We start from the raw sequence: 13731 nt of genomic DNA, 5'->3' as shown, positions 1-13731 counted from the left end.
TATATGATATTATACATGTTTCAATGCCATTCTCCCAAATCATCCCACCCTCTCCCTCTCCCACAGAGTCCAAAAGACTGTTCTATACATCAGTGTCTCTTTTGCTGTCTCATATACAGGGTTATTGTTACCATCTTTCTAAATTTCATATATATGCGTTAGTATACTGTATTGGTGTTCTTCGTTTCCATTTATGCTCAAGAGGAATTTTTAAATATTTTTTAAATGGCATGCTTTTTTTAAAAAAAATCAAGGTAAAGTTGTTCATATAGAATGAGTAGAAAAGTATTTCTTTCTTTCAAATTTTATAGACAATTGTGTAGATTGGTATTTTTTTTTTTTAATTTCTTTTGAAGCTTTATGGACCTAGAGTTTTCTTTATGGAAAGGATTTTAACCACAAGCTTAATTATTTCATTAGTAGGGTTATTCAGATTATCTACTCTTTATGATTGAATTTTTGTAGTTTGTGTCCTTCAATAAATTTTTCCATTTTATTTTATAATTAAACAGGACTCTATGGGGTCATCCCAGGACAGGCCCCTCCCCCCATATCATCTGTCTGCCTCTTATTTGTAGAAAATGTACAGTCTCTCAGGACTCCCTTGAGTCACAAAGGTCTGGCTCAAGAATTAATGATTGAAAGGATGTGAACATGTAGTGACAAAAGTAGCATTTGGGCCAGGAGAATTGGTAACAATTTAAAAAGTAAATCAGTTGTATGGCAGTCACAGATTTTGGCATATGGCAGTCACTTAGTTTCTCTCTGAAGTACCTAAATAACAGTATCTGATGCACTGAGTTGTTTTATAGATGCTAAAACATCCACCAAGTGGAAGAAGTTAACTACTTGATGACCACGAACATGTAGCCCCCAGACTTACTAAATCCTGAGGACTGATAATGTTAACCCTTGTGGCACCACCCTGCTACTACATCATCAGCCAGTAAGAGGGTTCTGCACAAGCTGATCACACACCTTGTGACTCCTCTCCCTCACTTGCTTGTAGGTGGGGAGGGATGTGGAAGGGGGGTACATGATGGAGGGGACAAATGTATGCCTGTGGTCAATTCATATTGATATATGCCAAAAACCATCACAATATTGTAATTATCCTCCAATTGAAATAAATAAATTAAAAAAAATTATTCCCTAAAACCCACTGGGGAATTAGGTATTATAGTCTTTGGACTGAGACAGTATCCCTGACTTCATGGCACTGTGCATCTACTAACAGAAATAAATATACAAATAAGGGGTTTTGAGAAGGTATATTTAAAGTAAAAACATGTTTTCCATTGTTCCTACTATTCAGATGCTTGCTCAATGTTTGTTAATGATTGAGGTTCTAGAGTTCATTTAAATATCTGGCTAAGCCAATTTCCTTTTTAATCCATAACTATTTTTTAGTTATTAATCAGCTCTTTAGAATTATATTCTATAGTTCTAGAGAATATATACATAAATAAACAATACATAATAAACACAAGCATAAATACTACTTGATAGAATTTGTGACAGAGGTTTGTCAGGAAAAACCTTTACTTATTCTTAGGGCATTAATGTCACAGTCCTAAGTAACACATAATCTTCAACATAGCTTGCCAGGAAATATATGGACTACTCTTTTTGGTGAGGCATATTTTAAGTTTTGGGAAGAAATAATGATGATGCCATATATGATATTGATATTTCATATTTCTCCATTTAATATCTCTAAATAATACTCTTTTTCTAGTACAATACAATATTTAAAATTGAACTATTTTGTGTTTCAAAAGGAACAACATTTATCGTATAAAAACTTCATGGTCTTGAAGAGATCTAAAAAGCTCATGTACAACTTTCCATGTTGCAAAAATGAATGACAACTAATTTATGTTAATCAAACAACTAATTTATGCTAAAGCAGAAACAAAAATATAGTACACTGAGATCACAAAACTTATGAATTATCATGTTGGTATCTTGAAATCCCAACAACTAAAAAGATGAGGAAAATCTCAAAATATTTTGGCACATATAGAATTTTACTACAATAATTTTTTGATCCACTATGAAATTGCCAAAAATTCTCTAAAATTTGACATTTTTCCATCAAAGCAGAAAAAAGTCAAAACAAAAGAAGTTATAAAGATTTAATAATGTAAGTGACCTTAGTGAGCAAAAGGACACATCACCAAAATATTCTCAAGATAAACAGAGAAACCTCAGGACCTGGTACAGAGCATATGATAAATGAATTTCAAATAGCTACTCACCCCATCCTCTGAAGCGGAAGTCCTGATTCCAGTCCTGCTGTCTCAGCAAAACATGACAAAAAGGAAAGCAGAGTCTTAGAAAATATTCAATAGCAGAAATAACAAAGAACTAAAATTTGGTTCTATTACCATTATTTACTGCATGCATGTGGTGTTCCCTTCTTTAAGTCCAACTTTAATGAGACTTTCAGTACCTATCACAGTTGCTTGTCCCCTTCTTAATTTAACCTTTTTCATTTTCTCATTCATTACTCAAGAACTATTTCCTATATACAAGTATATTTGTTGTTTTTTAAGTGCTTTAGTCATATCCAACTCTTTTGCAGCCCCATGGACTGTAGCCCCCCTGGCTCCTCTGTAGCCCACCAGGCTCATCTGTCTGGATTTTCCCAGGCAAGAATACTGGCTGCTGCTGCTAAGTCGCTTCAGTCATGTCCAACTCTGTGCGACCCCATAGACGGCAGACCACGAGGCTCCTCTGTCCCTGGGACTCTCCAGGCAAGAATACTGAAGTGGGTTGCCGTTTCCTTCTCCAATGCAAGAAAGTGAAAAGTGAAAGTGAAGTTGCTCAGTCGTGTCCGACTCTTAGCGACGCCATGGACTGCAGCCTACCAGGCTCTTCCGTCCATGCGATTTCCAGGCAAGAGTACTGGAGTGGGTCGCCAGTGCCTTCTCCGAATACTGGAGTGGGTTGCAATTTCCTTCTCTAGGGGATCTTTACGACCCAGGGATTAAATCCACATCTCCTGCATTGGCAGGTGGGTTTTTTACCACTGATCCACCAGGAAAGCCACACATGTATATATAGAGTCATGTTTATGACTCTTTATTCAAAGAGCAAAATAAAGCAAAATTGATCACTATATCATAACGATATATAATGCCCTACAGGATAGGACACTAATGCCCTTTTCTTTGAGGAAGAAAAAAAGCACACTAACATTGGCATGTTGTCACTGAGGGGTCACCACATAGAGCCAGGCTCTGAGAGTCTTACTTGTCCGGTTAGAGGGGCATTCATCTGGACCTCAGATTGACATCTGGAATGAGTCCCTCAGCATCCTCAGACAGTTTTTCTCATCATCGATCCAGACAAGCACCCTCCCAACAAATAAGCATTTCCATAGCCAGGCTCATTTCCTTCAGGCTTACCTACTGCATTATGAATAAAGAATAGTATCTGGTATAGTAAACGTTATATTTAGTTCCTGAATAATGAAATTCTTTTATATATATATATATATATATTTATTTATAAAACCCTCATATATATATGTGTGTGTGTGCGTATATATATATATATATATATATATATATGAGGAAAACTGTGACTTTGAATTGTTCTAATAAAATTAGATAAAATCTATTGGGAAAATAAAGAAAATTTAACTAAAAATTTGAAAAGTAAATAATGTAGCAAAGTTATATGTAGTATAGTTACAGTACAAATATAAGTAGAAGCATCTATGTTCTGAATGTGCCAGATAAAAATTAAAAGTAACAATGTTTAGCATATTTGCATTTAATTACAAGATTATTGTCATTCAATACAAAATGGTGAAGAGGAAATATGACAATGACTCTCCAAAATTATTCATGTTACTGTTTATAAAAAAGGTTCTAAAAAGGGAAGAAACAATAATCAGAATTCCTTGAACCATATAGAGACATTCACAAGAAAAGATATATCTATCATAAAAGTATTTTCCCTTGAGTCTCTGAAAGAATGACCTTACAGACATTGACTATTGACATCATTAGTTATAAAACACATAAGAATTACAACTGTACCAGTGTAGCTGCTCACTTTCCTTCCTTGAAAATAACTTGTTCACTTGAAAGCACGGTAACTTGTTCTAGTTTTTGACCTGCAGCAAAACACCACAAAGAAAATAGATCAGATCAAACCATGCGTGATTCCATTTTAATCATATGGGCATTTCTTTCCACAAACTTCACAGTTGCTTCACGCACTGTCACCCTTCCTATTTCACTTGCCACTTGCTCCCTCTCTGAGTTTTTTACTTTTTGCAAATAGCCTATAATCCTCTCTACTGAACTATGCAAATGACAGAGCAGTTATCTGAAATGGAAAATTCTAAAGTTGTATCTAATAAAGACTATATAATATATAAGTACCTTATGATATAAAAATATCCTGTGATTAAAAAATGCAATGCATGTGGTAGGGGTATTGAGAGATATTTGAGGAAGTTATCAATTAAGCCAGTTCTGGGAGTGTTACTTGTCTAAGGCCACTTGGATGGATTTCAGTAACCCTGATACTTATGCTCATCCTTGATCCAGACAGGACAACTATCAACCAATAAGCATTCCTTACACCATACTAATTCTCTTGAGAATTTACCATTTGCATCCAGCTTATAGGGAAAACAGCATAGGTGGGTATTCGACTTGATTTTAGTAACTTTGGTTATAATGGCAACTCCAGAAGGATCCCAAGGTTCCTCTGTCTAAAAAGATACATGAAGTGGTATTGCAGTGAGGTGATTTTCAGTGCTGATACGTATATTTGGTATAATAGAAACAATCGAACCCAGGTCTAAAGAAACAGTAGTTAACTGTGAACTTGGGTTATATCACCTAAAAGATTATAAAAGTATGCAAAGTATTCAATGTGATACTTCTTCTATCTGATAGATTTATACTCCATAGCCACAGAAGACATGTGTTCATATTGAAACACATAGGATAGGATACATTTTTTAACAAAAACCAGGAAACAATTAACAAAATGAAAATAAGTACATAATTACCAATAATTACTTTAGTTGTAATGGACTGAGTATTCCACTCAAAAGACATATAATGGTGCTAAATAAATATAAAAACAGGATACACACACACACACACACACACTATATACTACCTATAAACTCATTTCAGATTGAAAGATATATACAGACTGAAAATAAGGAATAAAAACAGGTATTCCATGTGAATGGAAAAAAAAGAAATCTTGAATAGCAATACTTACATCAGACAAAATAGACTTAAAACAAACTGTATAAGAAACAAAGAGGGACATTATATAATGATTAAGTGATCAACCTAGCAATAAGATATAACAATAGAAAATATCTATGCACTCAAAATAGGATCATCTAAAAACATAAAGCAAATAGTGACAACCATAAAGAAAGAAACTGACAGTAATAAAATAATAGTACAGGACTTCTAGGCTTCCCTGCTGGCTTAGATGGTAAAGAATCTACCTGCAACACAGGAGACCTGGGTTCAATCCCTGGGTCAGGAAGATCACCTGGAGAAGGGAATGGCTACCTACTTCAGTATCCTTGCTGAGACAATCCCATGGACAGAGGAGACTGGCAGGTTGCAAAGAGTCGAACATGACTGAGAGACTAACACACACATAGAACTTGTATACCACAATTACCTCAATGAACAGATAGATCATCCATACAGAGAATCAATGAGGAAACATTGGGCTTAAATGAAATGTTAGATCATGTAGCCTTAATAGATATACGTAGAACATTCTACCCAAAAGCAGCAAAATAAATATTATTTTCAAATACACATGGAACATTCTCCAGGATAGATCACGTGCTAGGCCACAAAGATGTCTCAATAAATTTAAGAGAATTGAAATCAGATCAAGCATTTTTTCCAATCACAATTATATACTAGAAATCAATTACAAGAAAAATGGCACAGAATCAAAAACATGGGGTCTAAACAATAAAAACAACAACCCTATATGCAAGACAACAAAAGAAACACAGATAGATGTAAAGAACAGACTTTTGGACTCTGGGAGAAGGTAAGAGTGGGATGATTTGAGAGAATAGCATTGAAACATGTATATTACCATATGTGAAATAGATGACCAGTCCAAGTTCAATGCATGAAACAGGGCACTCAAAGTTGGTGGGATGGGATGGGGAAGGAGGTGGGAGAGGGCTTCGGGATGGGGAGAAACATGTACACCCATGGCTGATTCATGTCAATGTATGGCAAAAACCACCACAATATTGTAAAGTAATTAGCCTCCAACTAAAACAAATAAAAAAATAATATACCTGAAGATAAATGAAAATCTAAAGACAACATTCCAAAATATTAGTCACAAAGCAGTTCTACGATGAAAATTTATAGTCACACAAACCTACTTCAGAAAACAATCACATCTCAAACAATATATAAAGTTACATCTAAAGGAACTAGAAAAAAGAGCAAACAAACCCAAAAGTTATTAAAAGAAAAGAAATAATAAAGATAAAAGTGGAAATAATAACAGAGAATAAGAAATAATAGAAAATTCAATGATACCAAGAATCCCCAAGAAAGAGAGCAGGTTCAAATAAAATCAGTAATAAAAATAAAAAAATTACAATCAGCACCACAGAAATACAAAATATCATAAGAGATTATTATGAACAATGCTGCTGCTGCTAAGTCGTGTCAGTCGTGTCCAAATCTGTGTGACCCCATAGATGGCAGCCCACCAGGCTCCTCTGTCTCTGGGATTCTCCAGGCAAGAATACTGGAGTGGGTTGCTATTTCCTTCTCCAGTGCATGAAAATGAATATTGAAAGTGAAGTCGCTCAGTCGTGTCTGATGCTTCGCGACCCCATGGACTGTAGCCTACCAGGCTCCTCCGTCCATGGGATTTCCCAGGCAAGAGTACTGGAGTGGGATGCCATTGCCTTCTCTGACTATGAACAATATACACCAATAAAATGTAAAACCTAGAAAAAATGAATCAATTCCTTATACAATCTGCCCAGATAGAATCAGAAAAAAACAGACAGTATAAACACCAAATTAGCAGTAATAAAAAAAGAATCATTAATTTAAAACTTCTAACAAAAATGTCAAGGACTAGATGGCTTCCTAATTCCTAGGATTTAGCCTAGGAATGGAAGGTGGTTCAATATTCACAAATTAATCAATGTGGAATAAAAATCATAAAAACCTTCTCAATAGATTCAGAGAATGCTTTTGACAAAATTCAACATCCATTTAATAAAAATTCCAACAAATTAGGTATAGAATAAACACAACAAAATAAAGGCCATTTATGACAAGCCCACAGCTAACATCAATTCAGTGGTGAAAAAGTAAATACATCTCTGAGATCAGGAGCAAGACAAGGATACCCATTCTTACCACTTTTATTTAGCATAGTATTGGAAGTCCTAGCCACAAAAATCAGACAAAAAGTAAAACTAAATTGGAAAGAAGTAAATCTGTCACTGTTTACAGATGACAGGATGCTATATATAAAAACTCCTCAAGACATCACCAAACAACTACTGGAAATCTTCAGTGGCTTTAGTAGAGTCACAGGACACAATATTGATGAAAAAAATGTTACATTTCTATATACTGATAGTGAAGTCTCTCACTTCAATATTATGTCTGATTCTTTGCAACTCCATGGACTGTAGCCCACCAGGTTCCTCCATCCATGGGATTTTTCAGTCAAGGGTACTGGAGTAGGTTGTCATTTCCTTCTCCAGAGGATCTTCCCAACCCAGGGATTGAACCTGGGTCTCCCACATTGCAGGCAGATGCTTTACCGTCTGAGCCACCAGGGAAGCAGCATATACTGATAACAAAGTATCAAAAGAGAAATTAAGAAAATAATCTGATTTATAATTGCATCAAAAAGGATAAAATATCCTGGCATAACTCTAACCAAGGAGGTAAAAATCTTGCACTCAAACGATAAGACTGATGAAAGAAATTGAAGATGACACAAATAAATGGAAATACACTTCATGCTTATAGATTGGAAGAATTAGTATTTTTAAAGTGATCATTGTATGCAAGCCAACCTTAGATTCAATTAAATCCCTATGAAAACATCAATGGTATTTCTTTTTTTACAGAGCTAGAACAAATAATTCTAAAATTTGGAAACTTGACTCCAACTAACCAAAACAAGCTTGGATGTACATATACAACTGTACATCAGAAAAAAACACCCACTTAAAAAATGAGCTGGGGACCTGAACAGACGTTTTTCCAAAGAAGATATACAGATGGACAACAGATACATGAAAAGATGCTAACATTAATAAACATCAGGGAAAAGCAAATAAAAACCAACATAAAATACTACCTTATATCTATCAAAATTACATTAAATAATAAAAAAGTCAACAAATAAGTGTTGTTTAGGATGTGGTGAAAAGTGCACTCTTATGCATTGTTGGTGGGATTGCAAATTGGTGTAGTCACTATGGAAAACAGTATAGAGCTTCCTCAAGATATTTAAAATATAATTGCTATATAATCCAGCAATTTCACTGCTGGGTATTTACACAAATAAAACAAAGATACTAATTGAAAAAATATATATTCACCCTCATGTTTATTATAGCATTATTTATATAGCCAAGATATGGAAACAGTTTAAGTGTCCATTGATAGATGAATGAATAAAAATATATGATATATATATATATGCAATTGAATATTACTCATCCATAAAAAGAATACAATTTGACATTTATGAAAACATGGATGGACTTATAGAGTATTATGGTAAGTGAAGTAAGTCAAACAGATGACAAATATAATATGACCTCATTTAACTGTGGAATCAATTACCAATACAAACAAAAGACCAAAGCAGACTCATAAATACAGAGAAAAAAAAATTGGTGTTTTCTACAGGGGTGGGGGCACATAGGTAAAATAGGTGAAAGGAATTAAGAGGTACGAATTTTAAGCTATAAAATAGATAAGCCTTTGGAATGTAGTATATAGCATAAGGAATATGGTCAATAACATTGTAATGACTGCATATGAAGACAAGTGGTTACTAGATTTATTGTGGTGACTATTTCATAATGTATGTAATAAGTGTCAAATGACTGTTAGCACACTTGATACTAACATCATATTGCACATCAATTGCATTTCAATAAAAATAAATATTAATACATTAAAAGCTACAGTGACACCAATTTATGTAAGGGATTGAATAGGATTCTATTATCCTCGTGGTTCCTGGAACAAATCCTCTGCAGACACAGAGGGACAATTGCTCTGAAGCTACTATGGTTGCTGAATGTGTATGCAGAAAACATCTTCCCAGAAATGGAATGGCTACTCAAGATCTAAGCTTCCCAGTTCAATTTTTCAGATGACTCATGTTGTGAGAGCTGAACTGACCTAAGTCAGCAACCTGGATTCAAGGCTGATGGTGGAATAGAAGGAGCTGATCTCACCTACTTTCATGAACACACCAAACTCACAACCATATGCTGAATAACCACTGACAAAAAAAAAAGACAAACCTACAAAAAAGATACTCCACTTCCAAAGACAAAGAAGAAGCTACAACAAGATGGTAGATATGGCACATACACAGTACAATGAACTGCCATAGCCACCAGGTGGGAGACCCACAAACTGGAAAATAATTATACCACAGAAATTCCCCCATAGGTGTGAGAATTCTGAACTCCAAGTAAGGCTCCCTTATTTGGCGCCTGACATCAGGTGCAGGAGCCCCTCAGAGCATTTGACTTTAAGAGCTAGTGGGGCTTGATTGAGGGGACACCATAGGATTTTGGGAAACAGAAACTATACTCTTGGAGAGCACACACAAGGTCTTGTGTACACCAGGACCCAGGGAGAAAAAAAGTGACTTTATGAAGGTCTGGAGCCTCAGCCAGACCTACCTGCTGGACTTGGAAGGTCTCCTGAGGAGGCAGAGGGCAACTCTACAGGGAATCACTACAGGGACAAGAATACTGGTGGTAGAGGTATTCGGGGGTACTCACTGGCATGAGCTGTTCTAGAGGCGACCATTTAGATGTCAACATCTGGCCTCACCCAAGAGCCCTTAGCTCCAGTGCTAGGATGCCTCAGGCCAAAAAATCCACAGGGCTGGAACACAACACACCCAACCCCCCATCAGCATATCAGTTCAGTTCAGTTCAGTCGCTCAGTCGTGTCCAACTCTTTGCGATCCCATGAATCACAGCACGCCAAGCCTCCTTGTCCATCACCAACTCCCAGAGTTCACCCAAACTCATGTGCATCGAGTTGGTGATGCCATCCAGGCATCTCATCCACTGTCTCCCCTTCTCCTCCTGCTCCCAATCCCTCCCAGCATCAGGGTCTTTTCCAATGAATCAACTCTTCACATGAGGTGGCCAAAGTACTGGAGTTTCAGCTTCAGTATCAGTATCAGTCCTTCCAATGAACACCCAGGACTGATCTCCTTTAGGATAGACTGGTTGGATCTCCTTGCAGTCCAAGGGACTCTCAAGAGTCTTCTCCAACACCACAGTTCAAAAACATCAATTCTTCGGCGCTCAGCTTTCTTATAGTCCAACCCTCACATCCATACATGACTACTGGAAAAATCATAGCCTTGACTAGATGAACCTTTGTTGGCAAAGTAATGTCTCTGCTTTTTAAGATGCTATCTAGGTTGGTCATAACTTTCCTTCCAAGGAAAGTTTTAATTTCATGGCTGCAATCACCATCTGCAGTGATTTTGGAGCCCAAAAAAATAAAGTCTGACACTGTTTCCACTGTTTCCCCATCTATTTCCCATGAAGTGATGGGACCAGATGCCATGATCTTAGTTTTCTGAATGTTGAGCTTTAAGCCAACTTTTTCACTCTCCACTTTCACTTTCATCAAGAGGCTTTTTAGTTCCTCTTCACTTTCTGCCATAAGGGTGGTGTCATCTGCATATCTGAGGTTATTGATATTTCTCCCGGCAATCTTGATTCCAGCTTGTGTTTCTTCCAGTCCAGTGTTTCTCATGATGTACTCTGCATATAAGTTAAATAAACAGGGTGACAATATACAACCTTGACGTACTCCTTTTCCTATTTGGAACCAGTCTGTTCCATGTCCAGTTCTAACTGTTGCTTCCTGACCTGCATACAGGTTTCTCAAGAGGCAGGTCAGGTGGTGTGGTATTTTCATCTCTTCCAGAATTTTCTACAGTTTATTGTGATCCACACAGTCAAAGGCTTTGGCATAGTCAATAAAGCAGAAATAGATGTTTTTCTGGAACTCTCTTGCTTTTTTGATGATCCAGGGGATATTGGCAATTTGATCCCTGGTTCCTCTGCGTTTTCTAAAACCAGCTTGAACATCTGGAAGTTCATGGTTCCTGTATTGAAAAAGGCTGGCTTGGAGAATTTTGAGCATTATTTTACTAGCATGTGAGATGAGCATTGTGTGGTATTTTGAGCATTCTTTGGCATTGCCTTTCTTTGGGATTGGAATGAAAACTGCCCTTTTCCAGTCCTGTGGCCACTGCTGAGTTTTCCAATTTGCTGCCATATTGAGTGTAGCACTTTCACAGCATCATCTTTCAGAATTTGAAATAACTCAACTGGAATTTCATCACCTCCTCTAGCTTTGTTCGTAGTGATGCTTCCTAAAACCCACTTGACTTCACATTCCAGGATACCTGGCTTTAGGTGAGTGATCACACCATTGTGATTACTGGGTCATGAAGATCTTTTTTTGTACAGTTCTTCTGTGTATTCTTGCCGCCTCTTCTTAATATCTTCTGCTTCTGTTAGGTCCCTACCATTTCTGTCCATTATCGAGCCCATCTTTGCATGAAATGTTCCCTTGGTATAGGCCACTTAAAGTCTTTCTGAGCCCACAGCTACCACTAAATACACCCCTCGACAGGGCCCTGTCCACCAGAGGGACAGGATCCAGCTTCACCAACTGGTGGGAAGCCACCAGTACTTCCCACAAGGAAGCCTGAGCAAGTCTCTTGGATCAGCCTCACTCACAAGGGGGAAGATACCAGAACCAAGGGAAACTATGATCCTGTAGCCTGTGGATTACTTAGACAAAATAAGGTGGCTGAGGAATATGTTCCAGATGAAGGAACAAGACAAATGCCAGAGGAAAACTATGTGAAGTGGAAATAGGCAATGTATTTGAAAAAGAATTCAGAGTAATGATAGTAAGATGATCCAAGATCTTATAAAAAGAATGGAGGAACAGACTAAAAAGATACAAGAAATGTTTAACAAAGAGCTAGAAGATATAAAGGAAAAAACAGAGATAAACAATACAACTAGTGAAATTAAAAATACACTAGAAGAAATCGGTAGCAGAGTAAATGAGGCAGAACAGATAAATGTGCTGGAAGACAAAATGATGGGACTCACTGCGGCAGAACAAAATAAAGTAAAAAGAACATAAATGAATGAGGACAGTTTTAGAGACCTTGGGACAACATTAAATTCACCAAAATTTGCATTATAGATGTCCCAGAAAAAGAGAGAGAGAAAGGGCTTGAGAAAATATTTGAAGAGATCATATCTCAAAATTTCCCTGATATGGAAAAGGAAACAGTCACCCAAGTTCAGGAATTGCAGAGTCCCAGGTAGGATAATGGGCTTCCTTCCTAGCTCAGTCGGTAAAGAATCTGCCTGCAATGCAGGAGACATGGGTTCGATTCCAGGATTGGGAAGATCCCCTGGAGAAGGAAATGGCAACCCACTCCAGTATTCTTGCCTGGAGAATCCCATGGATGGAGGAACTTCGCAGGCTACAGTCCATGGGGTCGCAAGAGTTGGACACAACTGAGCGACTTTCACTTCACTAGGCAGGATAAACCCAGGAAGGAACATGCAGAGATGCATATTGATAAAACTGGGAAAAAAAGAAAAAAGTATTAAAACCAACAAGCAAAAAATAATATACAAGGAAATCCCCATAAGGTTATCAGCTGATTTTTAAGTAGAAACTCTGCAGGCCAGAAGGGAGTGGCATGATATAGTTAAAGTGATGAAAGGGAATAACCTATAACTAAGAATACTATACCCACCAAGGCCCTCATTCAGAATCAACAAAGAAATCAGAAGCTTTACAGACAAGCAAAAACCCAGAGAATTCCGCACCACCAAACCAACTTTACAAGAAATGCTAAAGGAACTTCTCTAGGTGGAAACAAAAAGGCCACAACTAGAAACAAACAACAACAACAAAAATTACAAATGGGATCACTCACTGTTAAAGGCAAAGATAAAATAGAAGTGGGAAATCATCTGCACACAAATACAGCATCAAATCTAGCAATTGTGAGAAGTATAAAAAGGCAAGGTATTGGAAATGCACTGGAAATTAAAAGACCAGCAACTTAAAACAATCTTATATTTATATAGACTGCTATATCAAAACTGCATGGTAATCACAAACCAAAAAACTACAATAGATACACAAACAAAAGAAAAAGCAACACCAGCACAACACTAAAATTGTATGTACATCACACCACAAGAAAAGAAAACAAAAGAGAAAGAAAAAAGACCTACAGAAAATATTCATAAAAATGAACAAAATGGCATTAAGCATAAACATTGGTAATTTGCTTAAATGTAAATGGATTATATGCCCCAATCAAAAGACACAGAGTGACTGAATGGATACAAGAACAAGACTTGTATAGGTGCTGTCTACAAGAGACCCACTTCAG

The 13731-nt window shown here is 36.7% G+C and overlaps 1 long non-coding RNA gene and 1 other non-coding gene across 5 annotated transcripts in view; both read right to left on the bottom strand.

Annotated features, from left to right (window-relative positions):
* Positions 1-13731, bottom strand: part of LOC113879504 — a 139920-nt gene that overhangs the window by 104437 nt on the left and 21752 nt on the right. For all 4 annotated transcript variants that reach the window (XR_003507342.1, XR_003507343.1, XR_003507341.1 and 1 more), the window contains exons 5-6: positions 4053-4129; positions 2262-2298 (exon numbers count right to left, since the gene is read on the bottom strand). This is a non-coding gene — a long non-coding RNA (uncharacterized LOC113879504). The remainder of the gene's footprint in view (positions 1-2261; positions 2299-4052; positions 4130-13731) is intronic.
* LOC113880211 lies at positions 3285-3351 on the bottom strand. Its single transcript, XR_003507674.1, has one exon. It is a non-coding gene; the product is annotated as a small nucleolar RNA SNORD109A (small nucleolar RNA).

Source organism: Bos indicus x Bos taurus, chromosome 21, assembly GCF_003369695.1.
Source record: "Bos indicus x Bos taurus breed Angus x Brahman F1 hybrid chromosome 21, Bos_hybrid_MaternalHap_v2.0, whole genome shotgun sequence".
Lineage (NCBI taxonomy): Eukaryota > Metazoa > Chordata > Mammalia > Artiodactyla > Bovidae > Bos > Bos indicus x Bos taurus.
Note: the sequence above shows the minus strand (reverse complement) of the source record. Positions and strands in the feature narration are given on the sequence as shown.